Source organism: Salvelinus alpinus, chromosome 9 (assembly GCF_045679555.1).
Source record: "Salvelinus alpinus chromosome 9, SLU_Salpinus.1, whole genome shotgun sequence".
Taxonomy (NCBI): Eukaryota; Metazoa; Chordata; class Actinopteri; order Salmoniformes; family Salmonidae; genus Salvelinus; species Salvelinus alpinus.
The window spans coordinates 25,111,484-25,126,020 of record NC_092094.1 but is presented as its reverse complement, the minus strand read 5'-3'; the positions used below and the strand labels follow the sequence as shown (position 1 = coordinate 25,126,020).

The window sequence follows — 14,537 nt, the reverse complement described above, 5'->3', positions numbered from 1 at the left end:
ATGCATTAGATTGATGGTAACAGTAGTAAGATTAGGCAAAAAAATTAACATATTCAGTTCATATACAGTACCAATCAAAAGTTAGGACACACATACTCATTCAAGGGTTTTTCTTTATTTCTACTATTTTCTACATTGTAGAATAATAGTGAAGACATCAAATCTATGAAATAACACATATGGAATCATGTAGTAACTAAAAAAAGACATCAAAACTATGAAATAACACATATGGAATCATGTACATTTTAGATATAGAATGGAATCATATAGATTTTAGAATCTTCAAAGTAGCCACCCTTTGCCTTGATGACAGCTTTTCACTCTCTTGGCATTCTCTCAACCAGCTTCATGAGTAAAGCTTTTTCCAACAGCCTTGAAGGAGTTCCCACATATGCTGAGCACTTGTTGGCTGCTTTTCCTTCACTCTGCGGTCCAACTCCTCCCAAACCATCTCAATTGGGTTGAGGTCAGGTGATTGTGGAGGCCAGGTCATCTGATGCAGCACTCCATCGCTCTCCTTCTTGGTCAAATAGCCCTTACACAGCCGGGAGATGTGTTTTGGGTCATTGTCCTGTTGAAAAACAAATGATAGTCCCACTAAGAGCAAACCAGATGGGATGGTGTATCGCTACAAAATGCTGCCATGCTGGTTAAGTGTGCCTTAAATTCTAAATAAATCACATACTATGTCACCAGCATACACCATCACACCTCCTCCTCCATGCTTCACGGTGGGAACCACACATGCGGAGATCATTCGTTCACCTGCTCTGCGTCTCACAAAGACACGGCGGTTGGAACCAGAAATCTCAAATTTGGACTCATCAGACCAAAGGACAGATTTCCACCGGTCTAATTTCCACCGGTCTAATTTTTTTGCTAGTTTTTCCAAGCAAGTCTCTTCTTATTATTGGTGTCCTTTAGTAGTGGTTTCTTCGCAGCAATTCGACCATGAAGGCCTGATTCACGCAGTCTCCTCTGAACAGTTGATGTTGAGATGTGTCTGTTACTTGAACTCTGTGAAGCATTTATTTGGGCTGCAATCTGAGGTGCAGTTAACTCTAATGAACTTATCCTCTGCAGCAGACGTAACTCTGGGTCTTCCATTCCTGTGACGGTCCTCATGAGAGCCAGTTTCATCAAAGTGCTTGATGGTTTTTGCGACTGCACTTGAAGAAATGTTCTGAATCTTCCGAATTGACTGACCTTCATGTCTTAAAGTAATGATGGACTGTTGTTTCTCTTTGCTTATTTGAGCTGTTCTTGCCATAATATGGACTTAGTCTTTTACCAAATAGGGCTATCTTCTGTATACCACCCCTACCTTGTTACAACACAACTGATTGGCTCAAACGCATCAAGAAGGAAACAAATTCCACAAATTAACTTTTAACAAGGCACACCTGTTAATTGAAATGCATTCCAGGTGACTACCTCATGAAGCTCGTTATTTCATAGTTTTGATGTCTTCACTGTTATTCTACAATGTAGAAAATCGTAGAAATAAAGAAAAACCCTGGAATGAGTAGGTGTGTCCAAACTTTTGACTGGTACTGTACATATTATTAATATTTAATTCAGTGATTGAAATGATGACCCTATCCTTCGTAGCTTATTACAGCAGGCTATTGGGAAACACAAGCATTTCTTACCTCTAAATCACCTCCCTATTAATGTTGAATTAATGAGTCTGTTCATTTTAACTAAGCACGCTGCTAAATCGTTTAGTTTACATCTTGCCTACATCTTGTCTAGGCTACTGTAGACTATCTGAAATGAGATGTAGGTGTCACGCCCTGACCTTAGATATTTCTGTTTTTCTATATATTTTGGTTAGGTCAGGGTGTGACTAGGGTGGGTACTCTAGTTTTTGTATGTCTATGGTTTTTGTATGTCTAGGGTTTTTTGTATGTCTATGTTGGCCTGATATGGTTCCCAATCAGAGACAGCTGTTTATCGTTGTCTCTGATTGGGAATCATATTTAGGTTTCCTCATTTGTGTTGTGGGATCTTGTCTATGTATAGTTGCACATCAGTAGCATCACGTTTGGTTTGGTTGTTTGTTGTTTTGTTAGGTAAGTTTCACTTTATTAAAATGATGTGGAACTCTACTCACGCTGCACCTTGGTCTCATCATTATGACGAACGTGACAGTAGGCCTATCAGCGGCTATCTAAGCAAACCATGGCAAAATGTAATTACAATCATAAACCCAGATTTTAGTCTGTAGCCTATGCCTATTGAAATGACAAGTCAATCTCGCAAATGGCCGGTTTGTAGTCTTATCATCTGGCACATAATAACACAATTGCCAGAAAATAGCCTAACATTAATTTTTTCAAGTTCCTCCAAGTGTTTCTTGCTCAGAGATTTCGAGATCCTCTGTCCAACGTTCACCACTCAAACTCTCCTGTTGGATTTATCTATAGTTTTACACATGTGCAAAATGGATTTATTTACAATTATAGGGTACTAGGGGGTAACTAACCCCCCTAAGAACAATGTCTAATTGCTGACACAAAAAAGCGATGTTTCGGAAAAAAATGTGGTATGTGAATGAAGGTCATGCTTAGGCAAATAAACTATAAAGGGAAATAAATGGCTAGAGTTTACACTTTTTTTCTTATTTCATGAAATGTTATTTTTCAAAAAGGGATTTTTTTTTTTAAGTATCGGGGTAACTGCCCCCCCCCTCTTTTTAACTCACCTTTTTCTTTCTTTGCTGTTTCTTTTCCATACAATCCATTATGTACAATTACACTAAATATTATTTGAATAATGCAAGATTTTACATCCCAGCAGTCTTTAAAAGGACATTCAGGGACAAACGGTTATCAAAAGTTGTTTTAAATTAATTTAAAAAAAGATTGTTTGAAATATAATATTGAAATGGGATATATAGTTGAAATCGTTGGCTGTGTCCAAGACTTGCCGTTGCATCATGCTTAAAAACAGCCCTTAGCTATGGTATATTGGCCAAATACCATAAACCCTTGAGCCTTAATGCTTAATAATAGCAGTCAAACGAGTTACATTTACATCCATTGATGGAAAATTGTCTCGTGAGTTTAATAAGGGAAAATTATCTTTTCTCTTGCAACATATTCAAATTATTTTATTGCACCGTGTCATAGCTGGCAATAATTATTATTTTGAGGAAAACCGAATTTAGCTTCGAACGTCATTACAGGTTACTACGATATTCCTTCTTAAATGTCTCGATAACGTTATGGGAAAAAGGTTTATTTTCACACACATGGCAACATCTCTCTTGCTTTGAAAACGTTTTTTGGCTAGTTTTCAGGCCTTTAGGGCAGGTTTTAACAGTCATTGTTTTAGAAATGTCAGCTTGCCTGGCAACCCTGCACAGATATAACAATGAAAATAGTGGAGTGTGGACGTAGCTACTTTCTGGGGTTTTTGCTATTTTATTATAGGTAGCAAAGTGGACAAATATATCCGTTTCTGTGTAACCTTTTGTGTATATGTATAACCTTTTGATAATTTTAGAACATGCTTTGAATATATTAGTGTGTTCGAGTAGAGCAGTATGCATGTCATAGAACTGTTTTGAACGCCCTAGCTAGCTACATAGAAAAACAACTGGGTTTTGAAGTACTACTCGTTCGAGACAACGATTAAGACGAGGAAAGTCTATTACGAACAAAGCGTAGCAGAGTGGCAGTGACAATATTGCAGTACCAAGGTACACGGGGGGACCTTGAGTGGTGTCTGAGTATGTCACACACGTAACTCCACAGAGTTCCTGAGCAACGCCGCGGGAGGAGAGAGCTGTCAACCGGGCAGCTGAGACATGACGTGGACATTTCATCCGACAGATTGGTTCAAATGTCATAGCCAACGTGTATTGTTTTGTTCTTTGAGGAAAGAGGTTGGAGAGGTATCCCGTAGTAGCGGGGTGGGAGGGAACGAATTAACCAGGTAAGCATATATGGTAATATGAACTACAAGGCAAGAGCGCATTCTCTGCTTTTTATTCCAGTGTCTGACAGAACTGTCGATACTAGATAGCTACTTCACTTACCAATTTGGAGCTCGGAGTTCGGGGGAACATTGGTGCTATAGCTACACAGGACCAGCTGACTGATGCGCCTATGTTTTATTTGATGACATGAAGTCAGCCCTATAACGCTTGCTGATTGAGTGCACGTCCCCATCAAAGAAATAGCTCTTGGTAAGATCTTGGCATAATGTCAAATATTGATTTATTTGTCTGTAGTGTGTGATACATTTACTTGCCTTCAACATAGTTGATTGTGCGTGTGTGTTAGTGTATTTATTTGTTCCTTCTTTTTATAAATGTTCCTTTGTATAAATGCCTGAATCAGTTTTGTATTGTACATCTGATTTGCACTTGTATTGCTGTCTTATTACTATGTTATAGGCGTTTTCTGTATCCTATGTCATTGATATCAAGATCAGGATTTACAGATGAGCTGACATAATACTACTGGTCTGGATTTAGATGAATATTGTAACGGTCCTGACCTGTTCTATGTTGTTTTTGTATGTGTTTAGGTCAGGGCATGTGTTTTGGGTGGGCAGTCTATGTTATCTGTTTCTATGTTGGTTGTGGTTGCCTGGTATGGCTCTTAATTAGAGGCAGGTGTTTTGCGTTCTCCTCTAATTAAGAGTCATATTTAGGTAGGGTGTTCTCACTGTTTGTTTGTGGGTGATTGTCTCCTGTGTCGTCAATGTATGTACCATACGGGACTGTTTGGCTGTTCGTTCGTGTTGATGTAGTCTGTTCCTGTCCGTGAGTTCTACGTTTAGTTAGTTTAATTCATGTTCAGGTTTCGTCTACGTCGTTTTCTTGTTTTGTAATTTTGTAAGTGTTTGTTTTCGTGTTGCCATCGTTTCAAATAAAGAGATGGCTTATTTCCCTAATGCTGCGTATTGGTCCACTGATCCTTCTCTCCTCTCCTCGTCCGAGGATGAGGAGAGCGACAGCCCTTACAGAATCACCCACCACGCTAGGACCAAGCGGCAAGGGAGTGCTCAACAGAGCAATAAGGACTCCTGGACTTGGGAGGAGATCCTGGACGGTAGAGGACCTTGGGCTCAGCCAGGGGAATATCGCCGTCCCAAGGAGGAGTTGGAAGCAGCGAAGGCTGAGAGGCGCTGGTATGAGGAGGCAGCGCGGCGACGCGGTTGGGAGCCCGTGAGTCAGACCCAAAAATTTCTTGGGGGGGGGCACACGAGGAGTGTGGCAAAGCCGGGTAGGATACCCGAGCCAACTCCCCGTGCTTACCGTGGAGGTAGAAGGCGTCGTACTGGTAAGACACCGTGTTATGCGGTAAAGCGCACGGTGTCCCCAGTACGCGTGCTTAGCCCAGTGCGGGCTATTCCACCTTGCCGCACTGGGAGGGCTAAGTTGGGCATCGAGCCGAGTGCCATGAAGCCGGCCCAACGTATCTGGTCTCCAGTACGTCTCCTCGGGCCGGCGTACATGGCACCAGCCTTGCAGGTGGTGTCCCCGGTTCGCCTGCATAGCCCAGTGCGGGCTATTCCACCTCGCCGCACTGGCAGGGCTACGGGGACCATTCAACCTGGTAAGGTTGGGGAGGCTCGGTGCTCAAGAGCACGTGTCCTCCTTCACGGTCCGGTATACCCGGTGCCACCTCCATGTACCAGTCCTCCGGTGGCAGCCCCCCGTACCAGGCTGTCTCTCCGGGTTCTCTCTCCAGCTGTTTCCTCCTCTCCAGCGCAGCCAGTGCCTAGACCACGCACCAGGCTGTCTCTCCTTCTCCTCCCTACAGAGCCGTCCTGCCATGACCAGCCAGAGCCGTCCTGCCATGACCAGCCAGAGCCGTCCTGCCATGACCAGCCAGAGCCGTCCTGCCATGACCAGCCAGAGCCGTCCTGCCATGACCTGCCAGAGCCGTCCTGCCATGACCTGCCAGAGCCGTCCTGCTATGACCTGCCAGAGCCGTCCTGCTATGACCTGCCAGAGCCGTCCTGCTATGACCTGCCAGAGCCGTCCAGCCAGGACCTGCCAGAGCCGTCCAGCCAGGACCTGCCAGAGCCGTCCAGCCAGGACCTGCCAGAGCCGTCCAGCCAGGACCTGCCAGAGCCGTCCAGCCAGGACCTGCCAGAGCCGTCCAGCCAGGACCTGCCAGAGCCGTCCAGCCAGGACCTGCCAGAGCCGTCCAGCCAGGACCTGCCAGAGTCCCTCAGCCAGGACCTGCCAGAGTCCCTCAGCCAGGACCTGCCAGAGTCCCTCAGCCAGGACCTGCCAGAGTCCCTCAGCCAGGACCTGCCAGAGTCCCTCAGCCAGGACCTGCCAGAGTCCCTCAGCCAGGATCTGCCAGAGTCCCTCAGCCAGGATCTGCCAGAGTCCCTCAGCCAGGATCTGCCAGAGTCCCTCAGCCAGGATCTGCCAGAGTCCCTCAGCCGGGATCTGCCAGAGTCCCTCAGCCGGGATCTGCCAGAGTCCCTCAGCCGGGACCTGCCCCTTGTCCCGGTGCTGCTCCTTATCCCGGTGCTGCTCCTTATCCCGGTGCTGCCCCTTGTCCCGGTGCTGCCCCTTGTCCCGGTGCTGCCCCTTGTCCCGGTGCTGCCCCTTGTCCCGGTGCTGCCCCTTGTCCCGGTGCTGCCCCTTGTCCCGGTGCTGCCCCTTGTCCCGGTGCTGCCCCTTGTCCCGGTGCTGCCCCTTCTCCCGGTGCTGGCCGTTCATTTAGGGGAAGTTAGTTTTAGGGTGGTCATTGGGAGGGGAAGACAGAAGCGGGGAGTGACTATGGTGGTGTGGGGACAGCGTCCAGAGCCGGAGCCACCACCGTGGTCAACTGCCCACCCGGACCCTCCCCTGGACTTTGTGCTGGTGCGCCCGGCGTTCGCACCTTGAGGGGGGGGTTCTGTAACGGTCCTGACCTGTTTTATGTTGTTTTTGTATGTGTTTAGGTCAGGGCATGTGTTTTGGGTGGGCAGTCTATGTTATCTGTTTCTATGTTGGTTGTGGTTGCCTGGTATGGCTCTTAATTAGAGGCAGGTGTTTTGCGTTCTCCTCTAATTAAGAGTCATATTTAGGTAGGGTGTTCTCACTGTTTGTTTGTGGGTGATTGTCTCCTGTGTCGTCAATGTATGTACCATACGGGACTGTTTGGCTGTTCGTTCGTGTTGATGTAGTCTGTTCCTGTCCGTGAGTTCTACGTTTAGTTAGTTTAATTCATGTTCAGGTTTCGTCTACGTCGTTTTCTTGTTTTGTAATTTTGTAAGTGTTTGTTTTCGTGTTGCCATCGTTTCAAATAAAGAGATGGCTTATTTCCCTAATGCTGCGTATTGGTCCACTGATCCTTCTCTCCTCTCCTCGTCCGAGGATGAGGAGAGCGACAGCCCTTACAAATATCAAAGAAACAAATACAGTCTTGATTGACAGAATTATAAAGAGTGTCAGGTTTTCTTCTAAAACGGAATTTCTGTGACCCAGCTAATCCCTCTTCTGGTTATTGTATATCTGATCATTCATTCCACAGGAATCTCAGCAGGGTAAAAACAAGGTCATACATTATTGTAGCATGCAACACCAAAGTGAAGTGTGCAAGAGTTGTACATACGCAGAGCTTTCCCAATAGGATTAACTCTCCATGACACAATTTTCACTTTTTAAAGTAGATGTTTTGGCTGCTCATCATGTCCAATATTCAGGAGCTCTTGTTTTGTTGACTGACTGGCTGAACTCGTGGTGTAACTGTTGAACACATCGACCGGACAGTTTCTAGAGTGACCTGAATCCTATTGACATGACACTCACTTGGAAATGGCCTTTATTTAGATGACACAGATCTATAGGGAGTGCCTAGATGTTTCGTTCATCTGTAATAAGGAGGTATAAAGTCACTCATAAGGTGATATAATGAATGGTAAGAGGCTGACATACAATTATCTAGAGGAATGCATTGACCCAGGCTGTGTCAGTGGATTAATGCACCATACAGTACTATGGGCTGGTGGCAGCATTCATTCTATCTTTGTGCATTCCTAAGTAGAGCTAGTCATGAGCTAAGTGGGACCGAAAAATAGTGGGAAATTCAGCAGCTTTTCAAGGACAAAGAAAGTTCACTTAAAAAATGCTTTTCTGTGGGTTTAAAACAAATCATTTGGGGGGGGGGGGAGTTCACTACCGTTGTCCTTGAAGAGTTGCTGCATTATTCCTTCCTTTTCAGTTTGCTCCTCTGTACAGTGTGAGCTGAGCTCAGAGAGAGAGAGTAGATTGAGTTTTACCTAGTTACGCAGTCTCAGTGACTCACCTTTACTCAGCAGGTCCACACACTGATGAAGAGAGCCGAGGTCACTGCCTGCCGTGCGGTGGCCTCTATTCAGGTGTGTGTGTGTGCATGTGCGTGTCTGACTGTATGCTTGCAGTTAGGGTGTTTGTGTGCTTCCCACTGCTGTGATGATCAAATCAAATCAAATCATTGTTCCACTCTCTGGGCATTGTGTGTCTCTAGAGAAGATGTGTGGTGGTATGCTCTGCTTCACTCCTCTGCAGTTCAGTAGAAACTCGTGCTGAGCAATTGGTGCTTTTTGAGGTTGTTTCGGTTTCGGTATAATTATAAAGCAAATCATTTGATAATTTTTTTGTACATGAAATGTTTTAAGAAATAAGGACGTTACAATGATTTTAGAGCTTTTTAATTCAAAAGTCAAAAATAGTGAACATTCAATTGCCAAAACATTGAAGATATTCCATTGTCTCTGTCAGGTCCTCGTTTGGTGGATATCAATTTAAAAAAATAGGAAATTACTATGAAATAATAAAACATTTCAGTTGTGTATATTTCTTAGTTTTTATTTGATGACTTATTTGTCTCTTCTCAGCTCAGGCAGTAGCAGTCAGCCAGTCAGGCCATATAACGTTTTATGCTCACCGTACTGTCTTAGTCATCCTATTTAGCTAGCCTGCCTAAGTATGTTGCAGAGCTGTCTGACAAAATAATGTTAGTAGTTATTCAAAGTAAATAAGGTATACTTTTATGAACTGCATCTGTCCCTGTGGATGTCCTCTCTCATGCGGTGTATGCGGTCTGTGTGTGTCCAACTTAATTCTTGTCAATAGGGGGGCGCCATTTCGACTTTGTAAAAATTTGTTCCCAAATTAAACTGCCTCGTACTCAATTCTTGCTCGTACAATATGCATATTATTATTACTATTGGAAAGAAAACACTCTCTAGTTTCTAAAACCGTTTGAATTATATCTGTGAGTAAAACAGAACTCAAGTTGCAGCTAACTTCCTGTCAGGAAGTGAGAAATCTGAAATCGATGCTCTGTTCCAGGGTCAGTTTATTAAATTGCATGTGATCTATGAGTCGATATGCACTGCATACGATTTCCCCTAGATGTCAGTAAGCAGTGAGAATTGGAATGGTGTTGCTAGGCAGATCTGAGGCCATATAAAGGCTCATGGAACCGGGGGTGCACTCTTTTCAACGTTCGTCATGGCGCAAAGGAGGACCTCAGGATGGCATTCTGAAAAGCTCTCGTTATAGGCCTTAGATATATCCGGCTCTGATTTTATTCAATATAGGTGTTAAAGACATCATAATGTAGTTATTTTAAACCGAGTTATATCAGTTTATATCAGTATATTGCGATTTTCGGATATTTCTTTGTGCTGCGTTATGAAGAGTTGGGCACGTCTGGGCCACATAGCTAATGTTTGCTGCTAATTCCTAAGTTGAAGAAGACAATCTACAACCGAGCAACGATGATTCTGGACAAAGGACCACTTGCACAAGATTCTGATGGAAGCTCATCAAAAAGTAAGAACTATTTATGATGTTAATTCGTTGTTCTGTTGAAAAATGTAAAACTACTATTCCGCCATTAATTTCGGTGCGGTCTCGCTTTAACGCACGCTGTATGTCGTAGTAACGTTAATTTAAAAAATCTAACACAGCGGTTGCATTAAGAACTAATGTATCTTTCATTTGCTGTCCAACCTGTATTTTTTTGTCAAGTTTATGATTAGTTATTGATTAGATTAGGTGCCTCTCCCAAGATTTCTCCCGACATTTTGTTGGCAGCTTGGCTACTATTCTCATTGTATAACCACGATTTGTGCCGCTAAATATGCACATTTTCGAACAAACAATATATGTATTGTGTAATATGATGTTATAGGACTGTCATCTGAAGAAGTTTGAGAAGGTTAGTGAAAAAATGTATATATCTTGCTGGTTTATTCGTTATCGCTACTGTTGGCTTGAATCAATGCTGTTGTGTGGTTGGCTATTGTAGTAAGCTAATATAATGCTAAATTGTGTTTTCGCTGTAAAACACTTAAAGAATCTGAAATATTGGCTGGATTCACAAGATCTTTGTCTTTCATTTGCTGTATGCTGTGTATTTTTCATAAATGTTTTATGATGAGTATTTAGGTAATTCACGTTGCTCTCTGTAGTTATTCTAGTTGCTTTGGTGAGAGTTGTGATGGTGGCTGCAATGTAAAACTATGATTTATACCTGAAATATGCACATTTTTCGAACAAAACATATGCTATACAATAAATATGTTATCAGACTGTCATCTGATGAAGTTGTTTCTTGGTTAGTGACTATTTATATCTTTATTTGGTCGAATTTGTGATAGCTACCTATGCAGGAAAAAAATGGTGGAGAAAAAAAAGTTGTGTCTTTTGCTATGGTGGTTAGCTAATAGAAATACATATTGTGTCTTCCCTGTAAAACATTTTAAAAATCAGAAATGATGGCTGGATTCACAAGATGTGTATCTTTCATTTGGTGTCTTGGACTTGTGATTTCATGAACATTTTATTATATGATATCCCTGTGGCTTTAGGCTAGGCTATGCTAGTCAGCTTTTTTGATGGGGGGGGTTTGTGACTCGTTCCGAAGCAGCCATAAAAGTGTATCCGTCCAGAGATCTGTATACAATTACGATATGCTCATGTCTATGCCCTAACAATGGGAGTCGTTGTCCCAAAGGCGGGAAGACACGCTTAGGTCCAAAATAAACCTATATAAATGCATTGGGCTTATTTTGGAAAGCTTTTGGCGAGAGTGAAACCTCTCGCTTTGCCTCTTCCTCTCTGATTCGTCAATGAGCCAGAAAAAGCTGGTGCAATGGATTATGGTCAATGTGGTTATTTACCATGTTTCTGCGCTGAACTAGGTTGAATATTTGCTTAATGAAAACTACAACTCCCTTTAGCCCATCGTCCCACATAGTTATTCACTTTATTTCTCAGATCTCTAGAGAATGATTTGATTTCTCTGAAGAGAAACTAAATGGGTTTCAGGTAATTTAACCAACGTCGGCCAATTAGTTCTTTAATAACATAAATAAAATGTTGGTTAATCGCTCAGCACTAGTAGAAACTCCTTGAATATAAGCCTTTCTAAGATTAAGTCGTCCAGAGCTGGGTGGATGTCTTGGTAACAAACTATAGTTTTGGCAAGTCGGTTAGGACATCTGCTTTGTGCATGACACAAGTAATTTTTCCAACAATTGTTTACAGACAGAGTGAATTATAAGTGAAATAATCTATCACAATTCCAGTGGGTCAGAAGTTTACATACACTAACTTGACTGTGCCTTTAAACAGCTTGGAAAATTCCAGAAAATTATGTCATGGCTTTAGAAGCTTCTGATAGGCTAATTGACATCATTTGAGTCAATTGGAGGTGTACCTGTGGATGTATTTCATGGACTACCATCAAATGCAGTGCCTCTTTGCTTGCCATCATGAGAAAATCAAAAGAAATCAGCCAAGACCTCAGAAAACTATAGACCTCCCCAAGTCTGGTTCATCCTTGGGTGCAATTTCCAAACGCCTGAAGGTAACACGTTCATCTGTACAAAAATAGTTTGCAATTATAAACACCATGGGACCACGCAGCCGTCATACCGCTCAGGAAGGAGATGCTTTCTGTCTCCTAGAGATGAATGTACTTTGGTGCAAAAAGTGCAAATCAATCCCAGAACAACAGCAAAGGACCTTGTGAAGATGCTGGAGGAAACAGGTACAAAAGTATCTATATCCACAGTAAAACGAGTCCTATATCGACATAACCTGAAAGGCCGCTCAATAAGGAAGAAGACATTGCTCCAAAACCGCCATAAAAAAAAGACAGACTACGGTTTGCAACTGCACATGGGGACAAAGATCGTACTTTTTGGAGAAATGTCCTCTGGTCTGATGAAACAAAAATAGAACTGTTTGGCCATAATGACCATTGTTATATTTGGAGTAAAAAGTGGGAGGCTTGCAAGCCGAAGAACACCATCCCAACCGTGAAGCACGCTGGTGGCAGCATCATGTTGTTGGGGTGCTTTGCTGCAGGAGGGACTGGTGCACTTCACACATAGATGGCATCATGAGGGAGGAAAATTATGTGGATATATTGAAGCAACATCTCAAGACATCAGTCAGAAGATTAAAGCTTGGTCGCAAATGGCGTACGAACAACAAAGTCAAGGTATTGGAGTGGCCATCACAAAGCCCTGACCTCAATCCTATAGAAAATTTGTGGGCAGAACTGAAAAAGCGTGTGCGAGCAAGGAAGCCTACACACCTGACTCAGTTACACCAGCTCTGTCAGGAGGAATGGGCCAAAATTCACTTATTGTGGGAAGCTTGTGGAAGGCTACCCAAAATGTTTGACCCAAGTTAAACAATTTAAAGGCAATGCTACCAAATACAAATTGAGTATATGTAAACTTCTGACTTTAGGCTACTCATTCTCATCAACAGGAGATTGTTTATTGCTACTCGCTTGTATCATTTTACAAAATCAGCCTACCTGTCCTACTGATCAATGCTTCACACTTTTCGGGCTGGTAGCACAGAGAGAAAGAGAGGTTGGTGTCATTTACAACTGTTATTACGCAGAATTACCGCCATTGAGATGGCTGCTGCCCAACTACTCTATGATCACATTAAAAGAGTAATCAATACACACGCGAAGTATTTTTCAATCTGTAAACGTTAACTTCCCTTTGCACGTCACTTGTAAGACCATGAGCATGAGCAAGTCTGATTAGGCTTTCAAAAGTTATGACTCTTAATAACATTTTCTTCTGGGTTTCCGACATTAGCTAGCTAACAACCTGGTGACTTGACCAGTATGTTTTAAGATGGCATTGGAAGAAAGGAAAGGGGCTCCTGGATAGCTACTCCAGGAGAGGTATTTTAAAAGTAGGATTCAGATATTGGCCTTGCCTAAACATCAGACTGTTACGATGGTTACTCCATGGATATCGGTCTGAAAGAAATCGCTGTTAAAAAGACGCAGGAGTCTCTACAAGCCAGAATGCCGAATGAAATGATATTTGAGGTAGAGGTCTTCACAGGTCCAAAATGTTGGACCCTTTCCGATATGGGCCTGGGGCTTTCCCACCCAGATCCGATATGCCTAAATAAAAATAAAATAATATAGAGACCCTTTCCAAACAGACCCAGTCCGATCCGAGTGAGGGAAACAGCAGAAAAAGCATTTTTTAAGCTACTTTATTAACCGGAGCTGATAAGGCGCGAGAGGAAGGAGAGAGGTGCCACTCTAGCAGGCGGGTTATGGACAGTGCTGTGAGTAAGTGACATGGGGAGCAGGGAGGAGGGAGGGAGAGCACGCGACTTCTACTGCAGAAGTCGCGTTCGGATCTGTACTGGCCCTTCCGGACAAGTCAGTTAAAATTGCACATGCCCGAGACCCGTGACAATCATATCTGAGCCGACCCAGACCCGTGATATTATTTAAAATTCTGGAACCGGATCTACTCAGGTCCCGGATTGGGTCTCAGTATTCGGGTATAGGTGGATCTGTGAAGACCTCTAATTTTAGGTTACTTTACTGGTTGTACATGCTGTTGGTCCTTTTGACAGTAGGAGGTGGGGATAGGGTATCCACAGGAAAGTGTTGTTTACCCCACTTTTTGAGGCGCCGGTAGGTTCTGTCGCTTATATTTTTTTATCTCTTGATTCATTGCACGTGATGTACAATATATAAACAATAGCCGAATGTAACCAAAGCACGTTTCCTTGCAATCAGCTGGAAGTTTTTGCTGTTCAGTCTGTGGTTCTGTTATGCTCGGCCATATTGTGCAAGTGTTTGTCATGTGCACAAATCGCACAGACAACCAGTAGAGCAAATTTAAATGTAATTTTACTCAACATTCTGGCTTGTAAGGAACACTTTGAAATTTTGCACACAAATTTCTCAGGCTGTATATTACAATGAATTGTGTATTTCAACCTGATTAATCAGACTAATATTGGCCTAATGTAGGCTATATGTAAGCCAAATCAATTTTATTGAATATCTTTTTCTGGTCCTAAATACTTTTAAAGTTGGGAGCTCCAACTAAGAGCCCTGGTGAATATTGAAATGCTTGCTCCCTGTGTTTTTCTTATTACTACAGGATGTACGGAAGCTGTGTCTTCCTTTTTGATAGTCAGTTATGAAGTGTTTCTTAGGAAACAAACAATAAACTTACAGCCTAATTCAAAGAAGGAAGCAGTGAATGTTCCTTTTAAGCAGAACTGGAGTGCCTTC

The 14,537-nt window shown here is 42.8% G+C and overlaps 1 protein-coding gene across 3 annotated transcripts in view; it reads left to right on the top strand.

Annotated features, from left to right (window-relative positions):
• The first annotated feature begins 3,364 nt into the window (after window positions 1-3,364).
• The window catches only part of furinb (furin (paired basic amino acid cleaving enzyme) b), a 248,012-nt gene continuing 236,839 nt past the window's right edge, over window positions 3,365-14,537 (top strand). For 2 of the 3 annotated variants that reach the window (XM_071416550.1, XM_071416548.1), the window contains exon 1: window positions 3,365-4,198. The gene's annotated coding sequence lies outside the window, so the exon portion shown is untranslated. The remainder of the gene's footprint in view (window positions 4,199-14,537) is intronic. The other variant, XM_071416549.1, reaches the window with a different exon arrangement.